At 44.1% G+C, this 23712-nt stretch overlaps 1 protein-coding gene across 10 annotated transcripts in view; it reads left to right on the top strand.

Moving 5' to 3' along the window:
• HTR1F (5-hydroxytryptamine receptor 1F) overlaps positions 1-23712 on the top strand; it is a 193664-nt gene that overhangs the window by 147272 nt on the left and 22680 nt on the right. For 7 of the 10 annotated variants that reach the window (XR_012154089.1, XR_012154088.1, XR_012154060.1 and 4 more), the window contains one exon: positions 20303-20465. The exons of the other annotated variants lie outside the window; for them this stretch is intronic. The gene's annotated coding sequence lies outside the window, so the exon portion shown is untranslated. The remainder of the gene's footprint in view (positions 1-20302; positions 20466-23712) is intronic. 10 annotated transcript variants of the gene reach the window in all.

Below are 23712 nucleotides of genomic sequence, written 5' to 3' on the forward strand. Positions count from 1 at the left end.
TTAACCGGTTAACAGTTACACAGGTAGCTCCGGCAGGCCTGGCATGGCGTGGGCTGGGGCTTGGGTTGCTCTGGCCGCTGGCCCAGCTGGGGTTAACGGTTAAGGTTGGTTAACTGGTAAGCCTAATGCTAACCTTTTACATCCCTAATATAGACATCAAACCCCTGAGAGGAGCAGGATTAGGACACACCTCTTGCCTTGGCATCTTCTATTGGCTAGCGTAAGCAGAGAGCTGTGCAGCACGTTGGCTTTTGTGAATCCTCCTCTGAGGCACTTGTCTCCCTCCGTTCACTGTATCGGGAGTCTTGGCACCAAACTCAGTCTTTGTGAATCCCGGTGATTTTCGAGGTGCCTAAAAGTTAGGCATGGTGCCACTCAGCATCACCACGTCTAGCTTTCTTTGTGACACTAGCCCTTACACCCCAGTTAGCCACACACTAAATATCTGTGTGGATAAGCTCTAAGTGTAACAGGAGGGTCAACAGATGTATATAATAAGCAGATGACAAAGGCACTATTAAATTACTATTAATTCTATTAAATTAATAGAATTGAAGTTTGGGGATAATTTGTTACCGAATTATCATGACTTAAAATCTTTAAATCAAGACTGAATGTCTTTCCAAAGAGATGCTCTAGCTCAAAGCAGAAGTTATGGGCTTCATGCAGAAATTATTGGGTGAGGTTCTTTGGCCTATGCTGTGCAGGAAGTCAGACATAATGGTTCCTTCTGACCTTAAAATCTATGAATCTGTAAACCGAGGTTCAAGCAAAAACAAGTGGTTCACCTAGTTCCCTTTGGCTAAGGTTAACAAATACAAGTGTGAAAAATGTTGGCTGTCATTTTTTTAGAAAATATGGTTCTCTCACATTCCCCTGGATTACCATAATTACAGTGTTTATAGGGCTCTTTAAATACAGCAGAGCATTGATTTATGCCATATAAGACTAAGCCCAGGAGGAGGAAGAAATAGTCTGGTTTTAGTTTTGGTTTGGGGTTTGTTTGTTTTTTTTTCATTGAACCTACAGATGCCGAAGAATTAATGATAAATACAGGAGTTAAATAGTGCCCTGGATACTGACTGAAGATGTGTCTTTTGTGTTTTGATCAAATGTTTTTAAAGGGCAGTTGGACCACCAAGTGAAAAGCTGAAAAATGAACATACTGTGTGAATTTCCTAGACTGACATTTTTACTATACCCAGAAGAAAGCTGACAGTCCCTTTTTTGGCTACATAAACTCCAAATATCACTTCTGGGGGACACAAGCAACATGTGTGAGATTCTTTAGGAAGATAATAGATAAAAAGTAACCCATATAAATACTTAATAGCATTGCTTACAAAACTTTTCAAAGGCAGTTGTATTTCTCATGATGTACCTTTTGCTAGCTGTTCATGACTGATCTTAAGTCACAAGTGCATAAACATCAACTATGACAAATTGAGAGCACTAAAATGAATAAATATTCCCATATGAAAATATCCATCTGCAACTCAATAGGTATTATTTATCATGAGCCTCCAGCACAGCCAACAAAACCAGCTGAAGCAGCCTGCAAAATAATCTCTTGTTTCTGATATTAAAGAAAAAGGCATACAGAAGTCCATTAGTCTACTAACTACAACTTCTTAGTCTTAGACTGAAAAAATCCTTTAGTTTCATCTTGCTACATAATCAAGCAAATAGTACAAGTGCCCAGGGTACTATTGGTTTGATAGTCTGCATCCCACTATCTCAGCAATTATACTTTAAACATTCATTTGTCATGACTCCTTTTTCATCATGCATCTGAGCCGCATTCTAGGTTTATTACTATTTTTTCCCACTAAAACATTCAGCAGCTCTGCTAATGCTTTCTTTTGAGTAAGGACTGAATCTCAGGTACCATTTTTCTGATTTTTGTATGTTAGCCAGAGCACAAGACTTAGAAACAATCAAACCTCATATGCTACCATTTGTAGGTATTCCATCTTGAGGAGATTTTGCAGCATGCTTTGTGGTCCAAGGGACTGGTTAGTAACAGTAGTATGAGAGAGACTATTTGTGTCTTTAAAAACAATTCTGCTATTCTCTCTCTGACTTGGCAGCCATTCGGCAAGTTAGTAAGGGATTAACTAACACTATTATGGGCATGGGATAGACGTGGAACGCTGAAGGGAACAGACACAGTCTCACTAGCTGGGAAGAGAGCTATCTCGGGGAACGAGCTGTGAAATAATCAGCTTGTGTTTCCAATGCCTGACAGCTCTTTTGGGAAAAACCCATCTTATTGTTTAGTCATGTGACCTATCTATGCTCCCAGGATGGTGGAGGAGAGAGAGGGATGAGGTGTATTTGCTGCTTTACTGGAGAAAATGGTGCTAATGGAATGGTTTCCCATGGTTCTTAAATGGCTCTGGCTGTGGGACCTCAGGTTTGTTTCAGATTTAGACGTGAACCAGGCTTTCAATAATTACTCAGCTCCATAAGGGATTCTCATGCACCATGTGAGCGTTTTACTTTGGCAATATCTGTAAGTATTAAATTTTGTTATTTTAGAGCTAGTCTGTGGTTGGACTATCTAGATTTTTATGACACTTTGCACCAAAGTATCTGAGTACTGTCTGTTGAAATTAAATTGATCTGCTGATTAAATTAAAACTTGACCATGATCAGGTCTGAGAGAGTGATGGATTGTATATAAAGTGACAGACCACTTGAACCAGATCCTGGCTTCTGTGCTTTTCAGGAATTCTATCTTCTTTATGTGACCCCAGTCACTGTAGTATTTGAGCGCAGCATGGTCTTTAATGTATTTACCCTCACAACGCCCCTGTGATGTAGGAAAGCACAGGTATCCCCATTTTACAGATAAGGAATTGAGTCACAAAAAGACTAAGTCACTTGCCCAAGGCCATTTATGGAAGAGGAGGAATTGAACTCCGGTGTCATGGCCTGGGCTAGAGCCCATCCTTTCTCCTGGGGTCCAGAGGATGAGGAGGGTGAGTCATTGTCACTGTGGGGAGGAAATGGCCTCAGGGAGGCAATATGGGGCTACTGTAAAAAGCCCATTCTGCAGTCACCAGTTTCAGGCCCAATGCTGGACTTTCTGGAGGAGTCGGGTGGAACTCTTGAAGGAAGAGGGAAGATGTCCCATGATATTTCCTATCTGGTCTCTTCCAGGAGCCCGGGAAATGTAGTGCACCCTGGTAGCTTTATAGCGCTGCTTGTGGGAATATAGGACAGAAATGCTACTATGATTCGAGACTGGACCATAAAGACAGTTCTCTTCATTATGTGTTTTATATATATGGCACACTTTGTATAGAAGGGCAGCAGAGTTTTTGTGGAAATCATCATTTTACTTTGAGTAAGATGCGTACCTTTTTAGTTTACACCCAAAGTCCCTTCCTCTATATGCTGCGGAGCCTTCCTAGAATTGCAAGCAGCCAGTCTGGGAAAAGATCAGCAGCATGGTTGATTCATATCATCAGACAGTGGCAATTTTCATGGTTTTATTTTAATATGTATATTCTTATTGTGGCCTTTATGTATGTGAAAATATATTGTGGTGTAAACAAGACCAGACCCATCATGAAAGCCTTCCTCTGTCAGGGTGCCATACCAAACTGAAAACCTAATTAAATGTGGGATCAGTTATCATTGGGAAGATTTGCATTCTGCCCCTCCGAGTGAACTGAATCTCTTTTGAATTTATTACTGCATGTCATTGCACAGTGGATAAATATTTTTCATAATGTTTTTTAAGGCTCTACTGAGGAGAATCCCTAAACTGCCACTGAAAAGGTATTATACAAGGGCACAGTAGTCTGACAACTGCAGTATCTCACTTTTTCTGACTTCGTTCTCAATTTACAGCATAGAAAATTATCACTGTCTCTATCAGCATTCTCTGAATCTGTTGAGAGAAGCAAAGCATCATTTGCATATAAACATATTTTTTTAAATCATCCCAACTTTTATACTCCTCACTGGTTGATACGTCTTCCTTGCATTCCCCCTCCCCCACCCCCATGAGCACAGCAAAAAATTGAAAAGCCAGCATAAACAGCAGAAATAAGAACAGATAGTCTTGTCTGGTACCCATTTATTTAAAATGAGGTTGACATGCAGTCCCTACATGAGTACATATCATAAGATTGGTATGTAGTAGTTTAGTGACCCTATTAAATGCAACTGGAGTATTCATCTTATACATACATAACCACGTGTATCATAAACTGAAGTTACTGTGTCATAATTGTATATCCCACATTATTTTTACGATTTGTTGGAATAAAACTCCGATTGTATTTGACTTAAGTGTTTGCTTACATTTATTCCCTATACTATACAGAACTTCTGATTGATCTACGTGATACCACCTCTTAGTGGTTTAAATATTTGTGATCTGCATATTTATCTGTATACAGTGGGCCCCTTTAATTCCTACCATTCTGAAAGCGGTTACCATTTCTTGAAGAATTTCCCAGTATAGAGATAGGAAACAAATGTATAGAAAGGACACACTGGTTCTAAAGGGAACAAATGTGTATGCAGTGTGCAATTCTTAAAAGACAAAACAGACTGCCTTCATTAAAACCCAATCATATAGCAATGGCATAATAAAAAGCTGCTTATTCCTTGCTTCTAATGTCACGAGCTTCCCTCAAATACTGATGATCTTTAGATTATGCACTCAAATCCAGTTTGATGTGTACTATGGTTGTAGGGCTCAGAATGCTTGAAATCTGTGGACCAGATTTGCTGTGCTCCCTCCATTGCTATCTGAAAAATGTATAGGATCAGGATTGAGAATAAGGCTATGTCTACACAACTAGGCTAAGTCAACCTAAGTTACGTAACTCCAGCTACGTGAATAACAGTGTCTGCACCACACTGGGTCGACGGGAGAGTGTCTGCCGTCACTTTACCTTACTCTTCTTGTTCGGGGTGGTGTACCGGGGTCAACTGGAGAGCAATCTGCGATCAATTTGGCAGGTCTTCATTAGACCCACTAAATTGACCCCTGGTGCATCGATCGCTGGAGTGTTGATCTGGCAGTAGTGTAGACATAGCTTAAGTCTTTTCAATACTTTTAAGACTGCAAGTACAGTGGGGGTTTTCCTCCTTCCCCCTTCTTTGGCTGTCAATTAAAAATTTTGCACATTGCTAATAATGCTGTACTCTCATAACATCCTGTATGATTTGAATTGAATTGCAACTAGTTGCTGTGCAGATGGCTCCCTTAAGAGGTTTTCTTCTGGACAGCACTGGGTACACGCCTGACCTGGATTAAGCGCAGTGAAGGTCAGCACCGTGGCCATCCCCAGCTAAATTAAAGTGATCAGAGAAAAAATTATAAGCATGTGTTCTCATTAAAATTGTATTTCTGACTCAGCAAATTCAAAGGGTTTGAGAATACAATTTAGCTGTGCTAATCTGCTTGGTGATGAAGTTTTTTCATTACCATCAGATATAACAGGAAAAAGTCACTGGAATAAATGATCTCAATAATAGCAATATTCTCCTTCTGCCTAATGCAATCCATTTGAACTGTCTTTAAGGATAATAAATATTGCAGTAGAGGTCAGGCAGTGACAAGCTTCTGAACTGCAGCTAATTGTTGTAGAAAAATTTTGACCTAAAAATATGGGGAAGTAAATGTTTGTAGAAAGGAGAGAGCTTTTGTGCAATACATTTTATCTCTTCGGATGCTGGCTGCTGCATTAATTTTATCTGTTCCAACAGCTTCTTCTAATGAAGAGAGTCATTAACTGGACCTTCAGGACTCAATTATCCTCCTTATGAGGAAAAGTAGTGCTAGGCCTGGGGAGGAGATGCACCACGCATGTGACAATGCCTGGAGCATTAAGCTTTCCAATAGCTCCCAGAATGGATCATGCTGGGCAATGAGGCTTGCTATACTTGTATTACAGGTGGAGCCAGATTGCCCCCTTCACAAATTTGATGGTGTAATGGATATGATGGGTCTATGGTGCCACCTACCCATCCATAAACTTCTATGACTAATACCAGTTTTGGGCCCCACACTACAAGAAGGATGTGGAAAAACTGGAAAGATTAGGGGGCTGGAGCACATGACTTATGAGGAGAGGCTGAGGGAACTGGGATTGTTTAGTCTACAGAAGAGAAGAATGGGGGGGGATTTGATAGCTGCTTTCAACTATCTGAAAGGGGGTTCCAAAGAGGATGGATCTAGACTGTTCTCAATGGTAGCAGATGACAGAACAAGAAGTAATGGTCTCAAGTTGCAGTTGGGGAGGTCTAGGTTGGATATCAGGAAAAACGTTTTCACTAGGAGGGTGGTGAAGCACTGGAATGGGTTACCTAGGGAGGTGGTGGAATCTCCTTCCTTTGAAGTTTTTAAGGTCAGGCTTGACAAAGCCCTGGCTGGGATGATTTAGTTGGGGATTGTCCTGCTTTGAGCAGGGGGTTGGACTAGATGACCTCCTGAGGTCCCTTCCAACCCTGATATTCTATGATTCTACCCCTGCAGGCTGTGCCAATTTTACCCCCGGTGCTGCTTAATGGTGACAGCCAAACTATAGCTGCATCTTGCACAAGTACATTCTCTTAAGTTGCACAGTCTAACACTAGACTTTTATGCTGTCTTCATTCTTCATTCTACAAAGTAGTAGTTGAAAGAAAACAAAGTTGCTATAGATGTTGGCAGAATTAAACAATGTCAGATGTATTCAAACTATAAATGGATGAGCAGCAGTATAATTGTACGGCAGTGTCATTCCAGTTTGCCTCTGTCCAGAACAAGAAATTCTTTGACTAAACTCAACAACAAAGCAAATAGCTCACCGAGCAGCTTAGAATATTTGGACAAGGCTGCAAGTACCCTTACCCCATAAGTCCATTTTGGAAATTAAAGATACTAAATGTACAACTACGGTCTATAATAAGTAGTGTTTTATGCAAAGAGCACGCCCTGCCTGTGATCTTTTGTTGCTGCCAGTTGATTTCCAAATGAAGTCCTAGATGTTGATTTTGCCCTACCGAGCCCAAAAGACAGGCTTGGCTTGTTTAGAGACCCTCTCTTTCCTTGTGCGATTCCATGGCTTTTGTGATCATCCAAGCTAGTTGTCCCATGGTTTTAATAAGGTAGGGCTACTGGAAGGGCATTCTCAGTGAGGGATCTCCCTTCAGACAAAAGCCCGGATTCAGTGGCCTTCAGGGCATGCTGCAAGGCTCATCTCTTGCCCGCGCATTGCTAGTCCTGAGAAGTGCCTTGATGCAAATAGCTGGAGAGATTGTTAAAAGAAGGAATCATGTGAGATTTTTAAGACTTTCTCCTGAGTACCTCACAATTGTCTAATGTTTTTAGTCTCAACCCCCCAGTCAGGTGAGAAATTGAAGCACAAAAAGATTTACCTATGGCTTAGTGAATTGAACCCCATATCCCAGCCTAGTGCCCTAACCACTCGACCACCCTTCCCCTCTAAGTGCTAAGGTAAAACTACTGGAGAACAACAATGCAGATAAAATAAACAAGAGAAAACATTCATAGGAAAATATCATCTATAAATTTTAAAAAATAAGCTTGGAATTAGATAAACCAAGTGTTAGACTTTTAAGGGAAAAAACAGAGACAACAAGGATGAAAGGTAGTGTAGCGAATCAGAGGAGTCATTCCTACAATTTTAAATTTGCAGGTGTGTCTGTGTAAAATATATTTATAAAATTTTGTAATTAATTATACAGGTTAATTAATGTAGCTTGTGATATAAGGTGCCATTTTATGTGCAATGAATCATGGTTGTCACATTTTAGCTGGTTGGGATGTTGAGGGGTCCTATATTAAATGGTCATTTAAGAATCTGTATATGCGATAGACTTGAGGCAAAATAGGACTGTGTGTAACACCCATACAACGTGTTTTCTCCTGTTCATTTATTTAAGTAGGTTACCCTTGTACTTAAAGCATCAAATGATAGTCGCATACATTTACTGGAAAGGGAAAGAGGTGCGATCAGTCGCTGAATTATTTGCTTGTCACTTGCGGAGCCAAAAGGGAAAACTCTAAGTGAGCCATACTGGGATTTTGATAAGATCATTGTAGTTCAAGAAAATATCACTTTGTATTTATCACAGACTTGTTTTTTGTTCTTCTTAGAGTTACATAAACTTTCTGGTAAAGTATATGTATTTTAATTGTTCAGTATTTGTGTTTTAATATGCAAGTTTGATGATTTTGAGTAAATGTCTTCTCCTAGTGAGAATTTTTTTTTGTGATCATGTGTGCTGCTTCCCTGTGGTTCACACAGAATATTCTTATGAGATTCCTTAGTTTAGTGGTTTTATATTCCTTATGAACATTCAGTTAAATTGACTGCCAATGTGCAAATCAGGTAAAATCCTGCATATTCTGACCACCAATGGAACCACTTGACCACAGAGAAGTGAAAGATTTCTTGAGCTTGCATGGGGAAGGGGAGGGCACACCCATGTAGATCAGGTAGCATGGTTACATAGGGATTCCGGTCACATTTCTGCATAGCAGGATTTAATTTGGAGAGCAGGATAGGAGTTTAGGCTGCTTGTTGTGAATTTGCTGACCATTACCCTCGCCAGATCAGGGCCACACAGTAGGGATGAGTGCAACCTCACGGCAACTGTGCAGATGTTCTTCCAGAGGATTTTTTTCTCTCTGTTCCCCCATCCTATGAAATTTCACTTTACCAAGCCCTTGTAGACCTGAGTGTTACTTACTAGGTCTCAATCATGTCTGACCCAGCCAAAGCAGTAGGATGAATTACTCAGGGCAAGCTCCACGTAGCCATTTAGGTTCTTGACTGCCACTTTATGTACCCAAGTCCCAAATTTATATCCTTCAAACCCCTGCTCAGCTGCCACCTAACCCTGTAGGTACCTAAATTCTGCAGGTGCCTACGTTTCCAGTGGTAAAGTCCCCATGACACCTAAATTTCTGCTGATAGGCATGCCCAAAGTCCTGACACACCCAACACTGAGCTCATGCCTAAGCCCCAGACTAATTCACAAACTAGGCTTTCTCCACCTGTCTCACCTGCGGTGCCTGATCTGCTAGACTTATTCAGAAGCTGCCTTAAAGATGGCCGACTAGCTTGGGCCCTGCACAAAACAGAGGAGGTTTTGGTGGTGGCAGCCCAAATCCCTTATGTCTCACAGCTCATTGGTTAGAGCACTCTTCCATGGCAAAAGAGACCTGTGTTCAGATCCCCAGTTGGCCCCATTCAGATCAGGAACTTGAACTCAGCTTTCCTAGGTGAATGCCCTAACCATTGACCTATTGAGTCATTCTCACTATCTCTGGCTCATTGTGTATTTTGTACAAAATAGAACAACTTCCACAGGAGAGATTGAAAGACTCACCGTAGAATACTCCATAACCCAATGGTCAGGGTGCTTACTTGGGTGGGAAGAGATGTGGCTTCAAGTCCCTGCTCTGAACTAGGGAGAAGAAGAATTTCAACCAGGTCTCCCATATCCTGAGCAAATGCTCTAACCACTGAGTGTAAGAGGGGTGCCATCACCACCTCATGTTGTTTTTCTCAAGAAAAGCCCTAATCCAGTGGGGGAGGCAGGCTTCAGAGCCCAGGCTCCAGCCCAGAGGTGGGCAAACTACGGTCGTGGGCCACATCCAGCCCATGGGATCATCCTGCCCGAGCCCCTGAACCCCCAGCCCCTCCCCTGCTGTCCCCCCTCCTCCACAGCCCCACCTTGCTGCGCTGCCCGCGCTCTGGCCCGCCGCTCCTCCCGGGTGGCGTGGCTGGCTCCGGGAGGGCTGGCTCCGGCAGGGCTGTGAGCTCATGCTGCTCTGAGCTGCATGATAAGGGGGGTTGGATAAGGGGCAGAAGGTTCCAGGGGACAGGGAGCAGGGGGCGGTTGGATAGGCTTGGGAGTCCCGGGGGGCCTGTCAGGAGTTGGGGGGTATGGGTAGGGGTCAGGGCCGTCAGGGGACAGGGTGGGTTGGGGTTCTGAGGGGGAGAGTCAGGGGCCAGGCTGTTCAGGGAGGCACAGCCTTCCCTACCTGGCCCTCCATACAGTTTCAGAACCCCGATGTGGCCCTCAGGCCAAAACATTTGCCCACCCCTCCACCAGTCCAAGCCCACCATGTCTACATTGCTATCTTTAGCTCCTGTCAATCGACCTCGGCTCAGACTTGCTGCCGCAGGTGAGGTGTTTTTTTGTTTTTGTGGTGTAGATGTTCCCTAAGTGGCCTCATTCATTGTACAGGGAGCCTGGACATCTAACTTGGGACTGTGGATTCTGTTAGGTGGCACGGTGCCTACAGCTAGGTGTTGCAATGTTAAGCCTAACTGTCCTTTGTGCATTAACTTAGAGGTGGCCAATCTATGACAGGCAGTGCCTGCCCAGTGTTCAAGTGGTCTGCATAAACCTCACACCTTTTCCATCTGCTTTGATACTGTGTTTCATACCCATCTTCTTGAAATCTTGTCCTCCTTTGCTTTGCATGACTCAGGGCTAGCTACACTATATAACTTTGCTGGTGTAGCAGAATTGCAGTGCACACTGGCAAAAGCAGTTCTTTTGCCGTTATAGTTAAACCACCTCCCCCAGTGACACAGCTCTGCTGGCAAAATTTGGTAGTGAAGACCTGGACTCTTTCATTCCAGGTTCTCTTCTATAACGCTAGTCATTCCAGTAGGTCCTCCCACAAAGCTATGTCCTTTGCTCACTCCTTTTCTTCCTCTACATACACTCTCTAAAGGGCAGTATCCATTCATAAGGCTTTAACTGCCAGCTCTGTGCTGGTGACATACAGGGTTTCCTCTCCACTCCTGACTTATTTCCATCCAGTCCTGCATCTCACCTTGTCTCTCCAATAGCTCCTGGATCTTGTTTTCTATGCAGGAGATCCATTTTCAATATGGTACAGTAACATTTATAAATTCTAAGTGAGTCTGCAATAAAACTTAATTATGCTTGTATAGTTAAAAATATGAACGTTCAAGAATAACATTACATATTTTAGATTTATGTATGTAATCAGCATAGTACATAAACACCAAAATGGTTAGTTATACTGATACAAGTTTTCCACTCCACCAACACAGCACACTATAAGAACATCTAGAACTCTGGCATATCCAGGTGTACCCAGGGAATATATTCCGTTAAATCTTTGCTACACATTCAGTAATAATTATATAAAATCAGGAGAATGCATCCAACAAGGTATATCCATTACAGAACAAAACAAGGGGGCGAAGTTAAGGCTGGGTGGGTGGTGTAATTGCAATGTTACCAACTAACAATTTTATTGCAAGTTTTACAAAAAATTTTCTTAAAGCCCCAACTCCTGTAGCCAGGTGATCACAGGAGAATCTCTGGGAAGGCGGCAGGGAGAGTTGAGTTGTGGGTAAAAGCTTGAAAATGCAACCCAAGTGCATACTAAAGGCTCAGAATCCAGAGGACAAATTAAAAGAACCCCAACATTTTGTTTTAAAATCTCATGACTGAATGCTTAGGGTTGGCAATGCTTAAATTAGGTGGAGTAAAGAAGGATGATATGGCAGCATAGAACTGGCGGGATCCCTTAATTGCTCATTTCCAGACTTGCTAACATTGTATATTCTTTGAAGCTGCAGAATGTATGTGAAGTTTAATTTTGTGGTACTGTTAGACTAATACCTTTGAAGCACTTTCAACCATAATTTCTTTTAGTAGGCGTACTAGACCTATCAGCGGCTGGGTAGCACCATTTAAAGTGTGGCAGGAGGCCTGCAGAGGTGTTGGGCCCTGTCCCCAGGGGCAAGAGGTCCCGGGTGATGTTGGAGTGGAAGCTCACCCCGCAGCAGCTTCTGGCCTGGCTCCCTCTCCAGCGCATTGGCTCATACCACAGCTTATAGGCAGGGTCTTCCCCCTGCAACACTTCACCCTCCTTTCTGCAGCTATGCCTATTAAATTGTTTGTGCACTAATTTTGCTGTTCCATAATGAAAGAGCGTTCAACTTTGCCTTGCAGCATTTGTTGACACATCCATATTGTCTATTATACATGGTTCCCGTATACTGAAGTTCAAGCTCTCTCTCTCATTTAATCAATTATTTTACCAAGGACTGAAGTTACAAGATAAAAAAACAAACGTGGAGTCACATTTGTTCTTTTCCAATGCCTTGGGGGCTTTTTTTTGCTTGTTCGGTTGTTTTGTTTTCTTAAAAAGCAGCCATGGTTGAGTGACTGCAGTTGCTAACTCCCCTAGGAACTGACATGCAAATTAGATTGTTAGATCTTAGGAGCAGGGACTAGGTGTTTCTTAGGCCTGGTCTACACTACAAAGGTAGGTTGACTAAGCCACTTAGTGTCAACCTAGTTGGGGCACGTGTCTACACTTAAATGCGTCTCCTGCCAACGTATATGCCCCATTACAGCAACACAGCACCACCACCTCCCCAAGTGGCATTGAGCCGTAGTCTATGTGTACCGAGGTCAACACAGTGCAAGAGTAGACGCTACATTACGATGTTAATCCTCATAGTCCTCCAGCAGCTGTACCACAATACCCGATGCTGACTGCTCTGCTCACAATTGTGACCTCCACTGCCCCAGGGTCACGGAGACCGGAAGGGCCACCTCTCCTTTAGAGCCCCATGAATTTTTGAAATGCCTTTTCCTGATTGCCCAGCTTGGTGAGCACACGTAGCAGCTCTCCATTCTGGTGTGCAGCTGCCCATGCTGGCTACACACTCCAAGCACACTCCCGTTTGGACTAGACAAGAGACATTGGGCCTGTGGCGAGAAGAGACAGTGCAAGCACCACTATGGATCCACTGTAAGAATGGACATCTACAAGCAGATTGCACGGGGGAGACAGGGTAAGGGATGCGGCAAGGATGAGCAGCAGTGCTGCATGAAAACAAAGGAACTGCGGCAGGCATATAACAGAAGGCTACAGAGGCCAACATTCAATCCAGTGCTGAGCCTTTTGGCAGAGACCCCACTCCTATCCCACAGACCACTGTGGAGCCTGAGTCACGGGCCTGTAGCATGAACAGTGTGGAGGTGGAGGATGGTTGACATGCAGATTGGGAGGTGCAGCTGTGTGGTAAACCAGGACCTGTTTCAGAGCAGCAGCCATGTTAGTCTGTATTCGGAAAAAGAAAAGGAGGACTTGTGGCACCTTAGAGACTAACCAATTTATTTGAGCATGAGCTTTCGTGAGCTACAGCTCACTTGACCTGTTTGAGACTCCACCCCAATGCAGTTAGTCCCAGTGCAGGGGAAGGAACACAGGCATGCACCATATGGGCCTGGGTGGCTTCAGGGCACTAGCAGCAATCATGCTTTCTTTGCTTTTGTTACCCTCTGGAGTGAGCGAGCAGCTGGAATCATCCCGGGCTGTGGGAGATGGTGCCAGTATTCATTGCCAGCACCCTATACTCATAGTTTCATGCAATTGAGCAATTCCCTCATTTTCCTCACTGCTGGCAGGCCATACTCAGCGGGGCTGGTGCTCTGCATGGCACTGGGCACAAGCACTCCAAAGCAGAAGTGTCAATAAGCATGCCTCGTGTAAAACTTCTGGGGAGCAAGGGAAGGAAGTTCTGAATCTTAACTTTTGACTTCTGTTGTGACAGTACTGACAATGGTACCTGCAGGCGTTTTAGCTGCAGCTGCTGCCATTGCAACGTTGAGGGATTTCCCCTCTCCACAGCTATGGAATGTCTGAGCCAGATAAAGAGGAGAAAGAAAAGGATGAGGGATGACTTGTTCAATGAGATCCTGTAAGACAGTGCGCAAAGGGCTTGGAGGGTGAATACTGCAGACAGTTTGAAGAGGTAGACTGGAGAAAGGTCCCAGAGTCTCAGCAGAAGGAGAGGGAGATGCACCAGGACATAATTTGGAATCACAGATGCTGCAGATTCTTGTGGCCCTACATGTTCAACAATCACAGGTTCACCTCCTTTCGCAGTCCATGGAGAACTCCATTACAGCGCCTCCCTTCACACCCCTTGCCACTCTTCCACATTGCATTGGATGCAGGGAGAGGGGAAAACAGCGTTCACCACCTCTTACCTGTAAGTGGCTGCTCCGTGCAAGGGGCAGTAAGGGATGGGGACGGGGACAGGCAGCGCAGATGTGCCTACCTTTAAGATGGAATACAGGCATAGTATAGTATTTGGGGCAGGGGGGAAATCTCTGCTGCTGCCTGATTGGTTACTTCCAGTTCCCTATGGTGTCCGGTTGACCAGTCAGTCCATAACTCTGGTATTCGTATCTCTGAGGTTCTTCTATAGCTGAATCTTTCCTTGGTGCTGTCAAGGTGGCTGATATAGGGCTTCACGAGCAAGGGGTATTCTGGGTCCCCAGGATCACTTTGGGCATTTCAACATTGCTAATGATAATCCACCCATGGGGAAAGGAAGTCCCTGATTGTAGCTTTCTGTATTCTTTAGAGATGCAAGCTTCATGCCCCTTCCCTGACCAGCCAGCAATGAAACATCCCTGGTAATCCACCAGTGCTTGAATAAGCATACAAAAGTAGCCCTTTCTTCTGATTGTACGCTTGTGGCAAGGTGGTTTGGTGCCAAAATAGGGATGTATGGGTTCTCTGTTGCTCCACCACAGTTCAGGAACCCCATAGCTGCAAAACCATCCTGTGTCCTGCACATTGCCAAGAATCACTGTCTTGCATAGCAGGAAACTATTTATTGCCTAACAACGGCTCCCACAGTGGAAGTTTCCACAGTACGATCTCCAGTCGCATCTCCATTGTCAGTGCAGCTCTCATTCTCCTGTCCCTGAGCATTCATAAGTTCTGCAGCCACTGCTCATCATTCCAGGCCTGTGTTATGATGTAACCCCACCAGTTACTCCAAGTTTCTGAGGCCTAGAAGCAGCACTCCACCATCTGCAGCAGCTCTGAGAATGCCACCAGTGACTTTGAATTGATTCTTGCTGTGTCCCAGAGCAATCTGTCCTCCAAGAAACTGTTATGCTCTACACTGATGAGGTTCTTCTTACGGCTCTGCAAACTCCAGAGGATCACACACCTTGTGCTTGCAACACTTATAAACAATCATGCGGAGCTGTGCAGACTCCAGGCTTCTGTCAGAGATGGTGGACGGCAAGGAAGGCCATGCGGGTTAATGAGATATTTAACAAAGGCACCAAACTGATTCAGGACATTATGGGATGGAGACAATTGCATGCTGGGAAGTTGACCCCTTGTTCCCAGTCACCCCTGCGTGACTTGCTTCTGTCCCATCATGCATTGCCAAAACTTCCCAAACCACACTGCACTGGCAGGTTCCACACTGGGATACCTACCCATGGTGCACTGGCACAAGCAGTCCTAGTGAGCACACACACTGCCAACACAAAGAGTCGAGTGTGCACAAGCAATATACTGACTGCAGCAACTTTATGCGGACTTAACTTGCAGCAACCAAAGTCTGTGGTGTAGACATGACCTTACAGTGCCAAGCACAATGGGGTCCTGATCCTTACAGAGGCCAGTGGGTACTACTGTAAGACCCAAAACAAGTCTTACTACAAATCATCAGTTTTCCCAAGCATCTCCTCATCTTTTTATTCTGTAATCAGCAGCTTCTGCATGTTGACAAACTCTTTGTTACTTCAAAATGTTCAATCCTCTTTTCCTTATATTCTTAAAGGCTGATCATAAAAGAGCTGGTCAGTTGTTTAGCCATCTTGGACTTACTGATTTTTGGCTCCCTCATTTTGTAGTGGGGTCTACTTTATCTCTGGTATTTCTTTTTTTTCTTCGCTTTCTGATTCACTTAAACATTGTCAACAAACCCAGCTGTGAAATTTGTGTGTGCTGTCTTGCACCAAAGTGAAGCATTTCAAAGAAATATTGTGCAGTATAGAAAATGTCCGTTCTTTTTAGCTTCTAATGTCCAGAAAAAACAAAGCTTGTGAAATGATCATTCCTTTACATTAGAATTTTCTTATGCAACAGGCTTTGAAAGTCTTCATTAGATCTAAAGATAACAGCATCAGACTACCCAAGAATTTTCTACTTCAGCGGCTTAAAAGGGTGTGGGGAAGCAGTCTACAGGCATCCTTGGCAGTCCGAACGTAAAGCAGAATTTAAGCTTTCTTGTCTTGAGGTATTTAAAGGCTTTGCTATTGCAGCATTATTGGCACTCTTCTGAATATCTTCTAAAAGATCACACTAGTAAGGTTTCTGAAGTAAAAGAAAAAAGTATAAAAACTTGCAATACACTTCTAGAGGTAGTTTTATCCTATGGCTACAATATGATTTGAGATTTTAGCAGTTCTAATGAAGCACAGGTTTCCTGGTTTGTGTGTATGCCATTTAAAGTTGTGCAAATGGTGTTAGACAATCAGCAACCTGTTTTGAATCCCCGAGACAATAATAAAGTTTTCTCATTATTAATTCTGAATCATCAGCTTAAATTTTAAGTCTTTCACTGTCATCTATGCCATGTGTCACAAGTATGTTAGAAAATTATGCAAAGGAAAAGGCTTTGTGTGACAGTCTGTTATTTTCCTATCAGAAATGAAAATGAGTTCACCAAGCACTAGAAGCTTAAAAGGCCTGATTTAATAATCAAAGTGTCTCCAACAGAAGGCCTGACATACCCAGAAGTGAGATTAATACAGAAAAGTTCCTGTAGAAAATAATTCTTACCTGTTTCTTTGGTCTACATTCAGATACCATTTCCTGCTGGTATTACTCCTCTTAAAAGCAAACTTTTGTACAAAATATATTTCCATGAATTAGAGTGTGTTACCCATTCTAACTGTGGCATTTCCCACCTGTTTCCAGAGACAAATAAGCTATGTCAGCAAAAGCACCTTTATGTCAGTGTAACGGTCTCTGCGCTCGGGCTTTTGCCAGTATAGAAATGTCGTAAATTCAGTCAATCACACCCCTAACAGACACCATTATACTTGCAAGTTTCTAGCGTAGGCTAGACCTTAATCTACCAAAAAAGCACATGGGAGCAGCAAATAATTGCTTTCCAGGAAGAAAACCCTAATATGGGGGTCTAGACAGAGTCTAGTCACTGTTTTTAGGACTGTCCCTCTAAGGCACATTCCCAGGCTCAGATCACTTGTTTAACTCCCTTCCTGGGGACATGGGATGCACTATAAAGGTAGGTTAGACTGTCAGTGGAAGACCTCCTGAGCTTTCCCCCAATCCCACTCTTGGTTGCTTACGCACAACTTCTCCAAAGTTGCACCTAGGCTGTGGCCCCCTGGTTACTAGTTTAACTCCTTCGGGGTAACGTGGCAGAAAGACAAGGAACACAGGTGTAGCAGAAGAATTTCTTAACAGACACTCCCTCTTGGTTAGAAAATGCCAATTTGCTGAAATCTAAATGCTCTACAGGTTTGTGGTGATTTTTGACAAAACTTTTGACAGAAACCTGTCTGTTTTTTGGCCAACTCACCCAGCTGCTTCCCTGGCAGCACAGGCTTTCGGGAGCCCAGGGAGTGTGGGAAGCATATTTCATTTGGGAAACATTCCCAGTGTCAGAACATGCCATCCTTTCTGAAACAAAATTTTGGAATTTGACTTCCACACAAAAAGGTGAATGTTTTGGCTTTTCATCTCAGGTAGGGTGGGACTTTTCCAAAACCTCAACGTTTTTCACAGCCAATGCTATCGGTGAGTCTCATTCAAAGGCTATAGCTCCAGATTGCTCTCACTGATGGGACTTCTGCGAGGCATCAAACAGCTTTCCCAGGCAGAGCAACTGTCTAGAATGCAATACAACAAGCTGCCCTTGGGCAAGTTCACATTTTGAAATCACCATATCCCTGTCTGTCTCACATGAATGTTTACAGAACCTGTAAAATGGACACCATCGCGAGAGAGGAAAGCTTACCACCATATAAAAAGTCCAAGTCAATGATATTAGCGATATTAGACAATGATGAAGTTAGAGTAAATAAAAAGGGACAAAACTACGAGATGACACACTTGTATGATACGATTTGAGAAGCGTTATGTAATCTTATCAGTGGTGAGCTGGATCTGGTTCGCAAGAACCAGTTGTTAAATTTGGAAGCCCTTTTAGAACCGGTTGGTCCGTGAGGGACAACCAGTTCTAAAAGGGCTTCTAAATTTAACCAGCCAAAAGTGGCGCCTTAGGCGCCGACTCCATGGGTGCTCCAGCCCTGGAGCACCCACTGGGAAAATTTGGTGGATGAAGAGCACCCACCGGCAGCTTCCCGCCCCACCTCCGACTCCAGTTCACTTCCGCTCCGCCTCTGCTTCCTCCCCTGAACACGCCGCCCCGCTCTGCTTCTCTGCCCCCACCAGGCTTCCCATGAATCAGCTGGGGCAGGCTGAGAAGCAGGCTGCGGCTTCCTGCTCAGGCCCAGGAGGCGGAGGGGAGCGCGAGGAGGGCCACCCGTGCCGCAGCAGTTAACCCGTTGGGGTGGGGGCGGGAAGCGCAGGGGAACCGCTCCCCGCCGCAGCTCACCTCCTCCACCCTCGGCCTAAGTGTGAAGCTGCCGTCTGCTTCTCAGCCCTCCCAGGCTTCCCGCCGGAACAGCTGATTCATGGGAAGCTGTGGTTTGGGGGGGGAAGCAGAGTGGGGCAGCGCATTCAGCAGAGGTGAGGTGATATAGGCCTGGGCGCAGGCTGAGGAGCTGCCAGTGGGTGCTCCAGTCTTGGAGCACCCAGGGAGTCAGCGCCTAAGGTGCCACTTTTGATGTGATCAGTGTGGGAGCGACTGCTCCCAGGAGCCAGAGGGACCTGCCAGATGCTTCCTGGGAGCTGCCCCAGGTAAGCACCTCCGGGACTCCCCACCTCACCCCCTGGCGGGTGCCTCTGGCTCTTAGGGATGGGGTGGGCACTCACTACGGTGGCCCACAATACCCTCCTGCCCGGTTCAGGGGACAGGGCTCCGGGTGGGGGGGGGTGGGCAACGACCCCCTCGTGGGATGAGGAGGGAACCCATTAAGATTTTGGCAGCTCATCACTGATGCTTATGGATTATGATTGTCTATAAAGGGAGCAAAGTGGGGATTGTACATACAAATTTTAACTTTGGCGTTTTCCAGGGTTAACCATACACTGCTTAATGTTCTCCTGTTTTGCACAGAACAGTTGAATACTGGCATGCTCGTTTTTGCTTGTGACCCCAATGGAATACTTATGAGAGCAGCTTTATCTCAAAGGTATCTTGGTGAGCAAATAGAATCTTTCTGGAGGGCCAGTCAATATTCTGAAAGTGCAGGTTTCTAATTCTGTAGACTGAAATATATGGATCTTTGCCAGTTACGGGGTTGTCTGTGCCATGTGTTGTGTTAATAGAGCTCATTTGTTGCCACTTGAATGATTTAAACTGCCCAAGTTTTTATAGATCAAACCGAGAAACACATGTTTTAAGGAGCCAAGACTCCACTGTGTTCAGTTAAGTGTTAGCCGGTCACATTTGACATGCTGCCGTGAAGTATTAATGTACGTTTGCTAGAGGCTTAGGCAGTGAGTGCACATGTTTTATAAAAGTCAAAGTAGATGGTCCACCAACATATTTAACTGAAAAGGACCATCTTTCCTTACCACCACCTTTGCAGGTTAGGGACCCCTTATTCAAAGTCAAGTGTTCCCAACCCCCTTACATATTTTTTTTACTCTTGTACAGTAGCACTAATCCTAAACCTATTGAAATTGTGTGTGTGTGTTCAAAAGGTTGATAGAGGATACTTGGACATGAAGGATAAGGTTGGGAGTGGGAAGAAAAAGTGTCTTTGCTTTAGCTGATAGTAAATTTTCAGTGCCTTTCATGACCCCCTAGGGTTCACAACATAAATCAAGATGTTTTATGGTATGTTCACTCTTCAACCATCCCTGTTCCAGTTCAGTTGAGAATTGTGAGGGGCAGCCTCCTACACAGGGTAAAGTAAATCAGGTGGTTTACATAGATCCAAGTTTCACAAACAGTGGACCATGGAATACTTGTTGAATTTCCATGGAGGGCTGGTTGGTTAACAGGACCTGGCTCTCCTCCTTGTTTTTTCTCCGCCGGCTTAGAACAGATGGCACAGGGAGATGAAACGAAGAGCAAACACAGCGTGACTAATTTTTTTCCCCAAAAAAGAAGCAGTCAGGCATGCATAAATAACTTTCCCAGTATTATTATTCCCTGTAAGCAATTGCTGTCGTTGCCACCGCGGTGGGAGGGGAGATGAGTCAGACTATCACAAATGTGAGGGGCAGTGTCCCTGAGGCACTAGCTCTCATAAGAGCCCATCCAGGCTAAAACACCAAACAGTTTGAGAATGCTTATTGTACACAGTTATCACATTCTTGCTTGAAGATGCTCTTTTGTTACAGATGGGGAAACAAGGAGCAGTCACTAATCCCTGAAAATTACCCCAGCAGGCACTCCGCCACTCCGGAGAGGTACATGTCTGAGGAGACTAAGAAAAGACGGTCATGAAAAGACAGCCAGGGTTACATCACTCCATAGTGCCCACAGTTTCAGTAAAACATGGAGGTGAGTTCACTAGCCATCTGTGACTGCCTCGGTTCTTTTTCTGTTGGCTGAAAGTGAGCATTTAAAGAGCTGTCTGAAAAGGAACACTTTTTACAGTGTGTCTGCCCCAACACACATTGATGAGAAATTTGTTAGCTAGATTTACAGACCTACTATATAGATACAAAAAATACCTGAAGGAGGTTTGTTATACATCTAGTATATTACCCCGGACATCAGAGTGTGGCGGACTTCAAGTCAATAGCCCATGGATTTGTACATCTTGCATGGGAGGCATTCTCAGGGGACTCTAGACTTTACCTTCACCTCTTGGTACACTGGCTTTCAGAGGCCATGCAATGTGCTGTTGTTACTCAGGCTTATCACAAGAGGGTGGTTTGATGATGAAGTTCTTTATTATCTTTAGTTGACACTAGTTCTGCTGATACGTTTGTGGTTTTACAGTTATTTTTGGTGTATGGGCCTAGGCGGCCACCATAGACCCATTTCTGCAAGCTGAAAGGATGAATAATTCCAGTTAAGTGAGGCTCAGCTGTGAGAGCTAAATTGGTTTTGCAGTATTGTTCTTCTAGCTGGCCAGTAAATTTTAGGTCCAAAATCTACTACCTAGAAATGCAGACAACAGCCGATGTGCCCTTGAACATTCCTCCAAATACCAGCAGGAGAAAAGCTAATAGCAGAGGGGTTTCCCCATCTGGTTAAAGCCAGGTTCAGCTTCACTACCTGCCTCAAGAATATTTGTTTTAAAGCTATTTGTGGAGTGTTTCACTTTGGGCTGCTTCAAAGGTTATCATCTTTGTTTTTTAAATCAGATGACATAGAAGGTGTTTCTCTAGAAATACTGGCAGCAAGAGAGGTGTCCTTGAACATTCCTCAGACTACAATACTCTGCTTAAAAAAAAGGCAAATGTTACTGGATAGCTTACTTTTGAGCAGGGTAGTTCACACTGAAGAGAAGACTGGCTCTGGTCGGGATGCCATGGATGGCAGCTTCCTGACCCCCCAGTGCACAGATACCTCATATGTTCTCTATCACTCCTTGTCCAGGGGTAGAATTGCATGATGCCTGAGGACCATGGAAATGGCAGAGTCTCCCAATCTGTCACTATTTGGCTAAGCGTAACATTGGGAGCTGGGTCTTAGGCAGGTGTGGGAACACAGTGATGAGTAGGTTTGTGCCTCCTCAATAGAAATATTGTGGGGGCTGCTCTATGTTTCTGCGCCCCCCCCCCAATCAATCACACACCGCCCCCTGAGGCCCAAGCCCTGCCTCATTCTCAGGAACTGGGAGCAGCTATCCCCAGACAACCTAACCTCCCCTCCTCTGTTTGACTCTCTGACCCCACATTCAAAGCGAGCTTCCACTGCTTCTGGGATTGATCACTCCAGGATGGAAGTGTTCTTGCTCCGGAGTTGCCAGGCTCTTCCCCCTTTGCTATTACAGTGGTACACACCAGAAACTAGTGAGCACCAGACTGAAGGTCAGGAAGGAGTTTACCTACTTGGCTTAGTCCAAAAGGATTCTTTGCCTTCCAGTAAATTCCCATCATTCCTTCTGTTGGGTGTGGTCCTCACTGGGCAACTGCCATTTGGATAACAAAGATTTTTGTTTTGTAGATGTCTGGGCATGGGGATGGTCAAAATGCATCAGCCCATTTTCAAAAGTGAGTTAGGCTTTTAAGTGCCCTGATAATTTTATCTTTTATTTACAAAAACTCATTTTAGGGCTGCTCTAAAATATTGCTGTAAGCTATGTCAACTTTAGTTACGTAACTGGCATAACTTATCGCAGTGTAGACACCACTGTAAGTCTATCTATGTCGACAGGAGACACTCTCCCATCGACTTAGCATGTCTTCACCAGACCCATTAGATCGACACCGCTGCATTGATTTCAGGTAGCGTAGACATGGCCTTAGTTTAGGTACCAGTGGGTGATTAGGTATTGAACTTACCTGATATCCAGAAACCAGGCTTAGTTCATTTACATCCTGGACCAAAGAAGCTAGCAATAGGACCAGCAGGAGGGCAGAATAGACCTTCATACGGGTATGGAGTCTTTCCTGGAGGGAGAGTAGTATGCAGGATTGACTCCTAAGGTATTGGGGAGACATGGCTGTGCCTTAGGATGGGTCCTGTAGGGTTAAGAAGGAAGAAAACAAGCCAGTTGGAACCAAGAGGTCCCTAGGTCACACTTCCTTAAGACATAGGGACAAGGTGTCCAATTAGAAGTTTGAGTTTATCATTCTCAGGCCAAATTAAGTTGGTCTAAATAAAGTTATGGACAAGAGCTTTCTACATTATATTAGTAAGTTTTTAATATATGGAGCAGAAAAGGGGGTATTTAAACTGCAGAGATTAATAGCCTCATTTTAGAGAGAAATTCTCTCCTACAGCCTTTTCAGCCCTAAAAATGTCCAATAAAAAAAAATACCTGAATCAGCTTCTTAATACATTAATAATATCGGTTGCAGCCAGAAAATAGGGAATATTACTTTTAGGGAAAAAGACAGACTTAAACCTTTGAAGTATATTTAACCAGGCAATTTAGTACCATGCGGTAAAATATTTTCTGATTCCTGCTTCATCCCTTAAACAAAAACTCAACTCCCCCTCACCCACACCAACAACTGCATTTAAGCTGATAGGGTGGGGTGACATATCATGCAATATAGTTCTCTGAGCCCTGCCACCAGGAATTGCATATACCTTGTGATATCAATAAATGTGAGTGTATATCAATAAATGTGAGGAGATCCCTTTGTCTTAGAAATATATTGCAGATAGTTTCTACTCATTTGAAATGTGTTCCACTTGCAAATATTTTATTGTACGGTATGTTGACTCTAAACATATTACGTTGTCAACAAAATACGTTGTCTACAAAGATCCTGTCTAGTTCTTTGGGTTTTTTTAAGTTGCTGTTGCTATGCCAGAAGTACAGCTGGTGCTTTACAGGAAATACAAAGAGAAGGAGCTTGATCCTCTTCTGTGCTGACCTCAGTCTGTGCAGCTGGTTGGGAGGCCGCTTTCAACCTTCCCTGATCCAATGGTCAGCCAGTTTCTGTAACTTCTACCAGCTGTTCCACCAGTCCAGGACACTGAAGCACAGTGCCTTCCAGTCCTAGCTCACCCCAGCATTCCCTCTGCACCGCATGGGGAAGTTGGTGGTGCAAGTTTCTGGCCCTGTGCGTCTGTGCTTTTCAACACCGGGGGATTCCTCTACATCAGAAGCTGAAAACTCCCT

The sequence above is a fragment of the Lepidochelys kempii genome, chromosome 1 (genome assembly GCF_965140265.1).
Source record: "Lepidochelys kempii isolate rLepKem1 chromosome 1, rLepKem1.hap2, whole genome shotgun sequence".
NCBI lineage: Eukaryota > Metazoa > Chordata > Testudines > Cheloniidae > Lepidochelys > Lepidochelys kempii.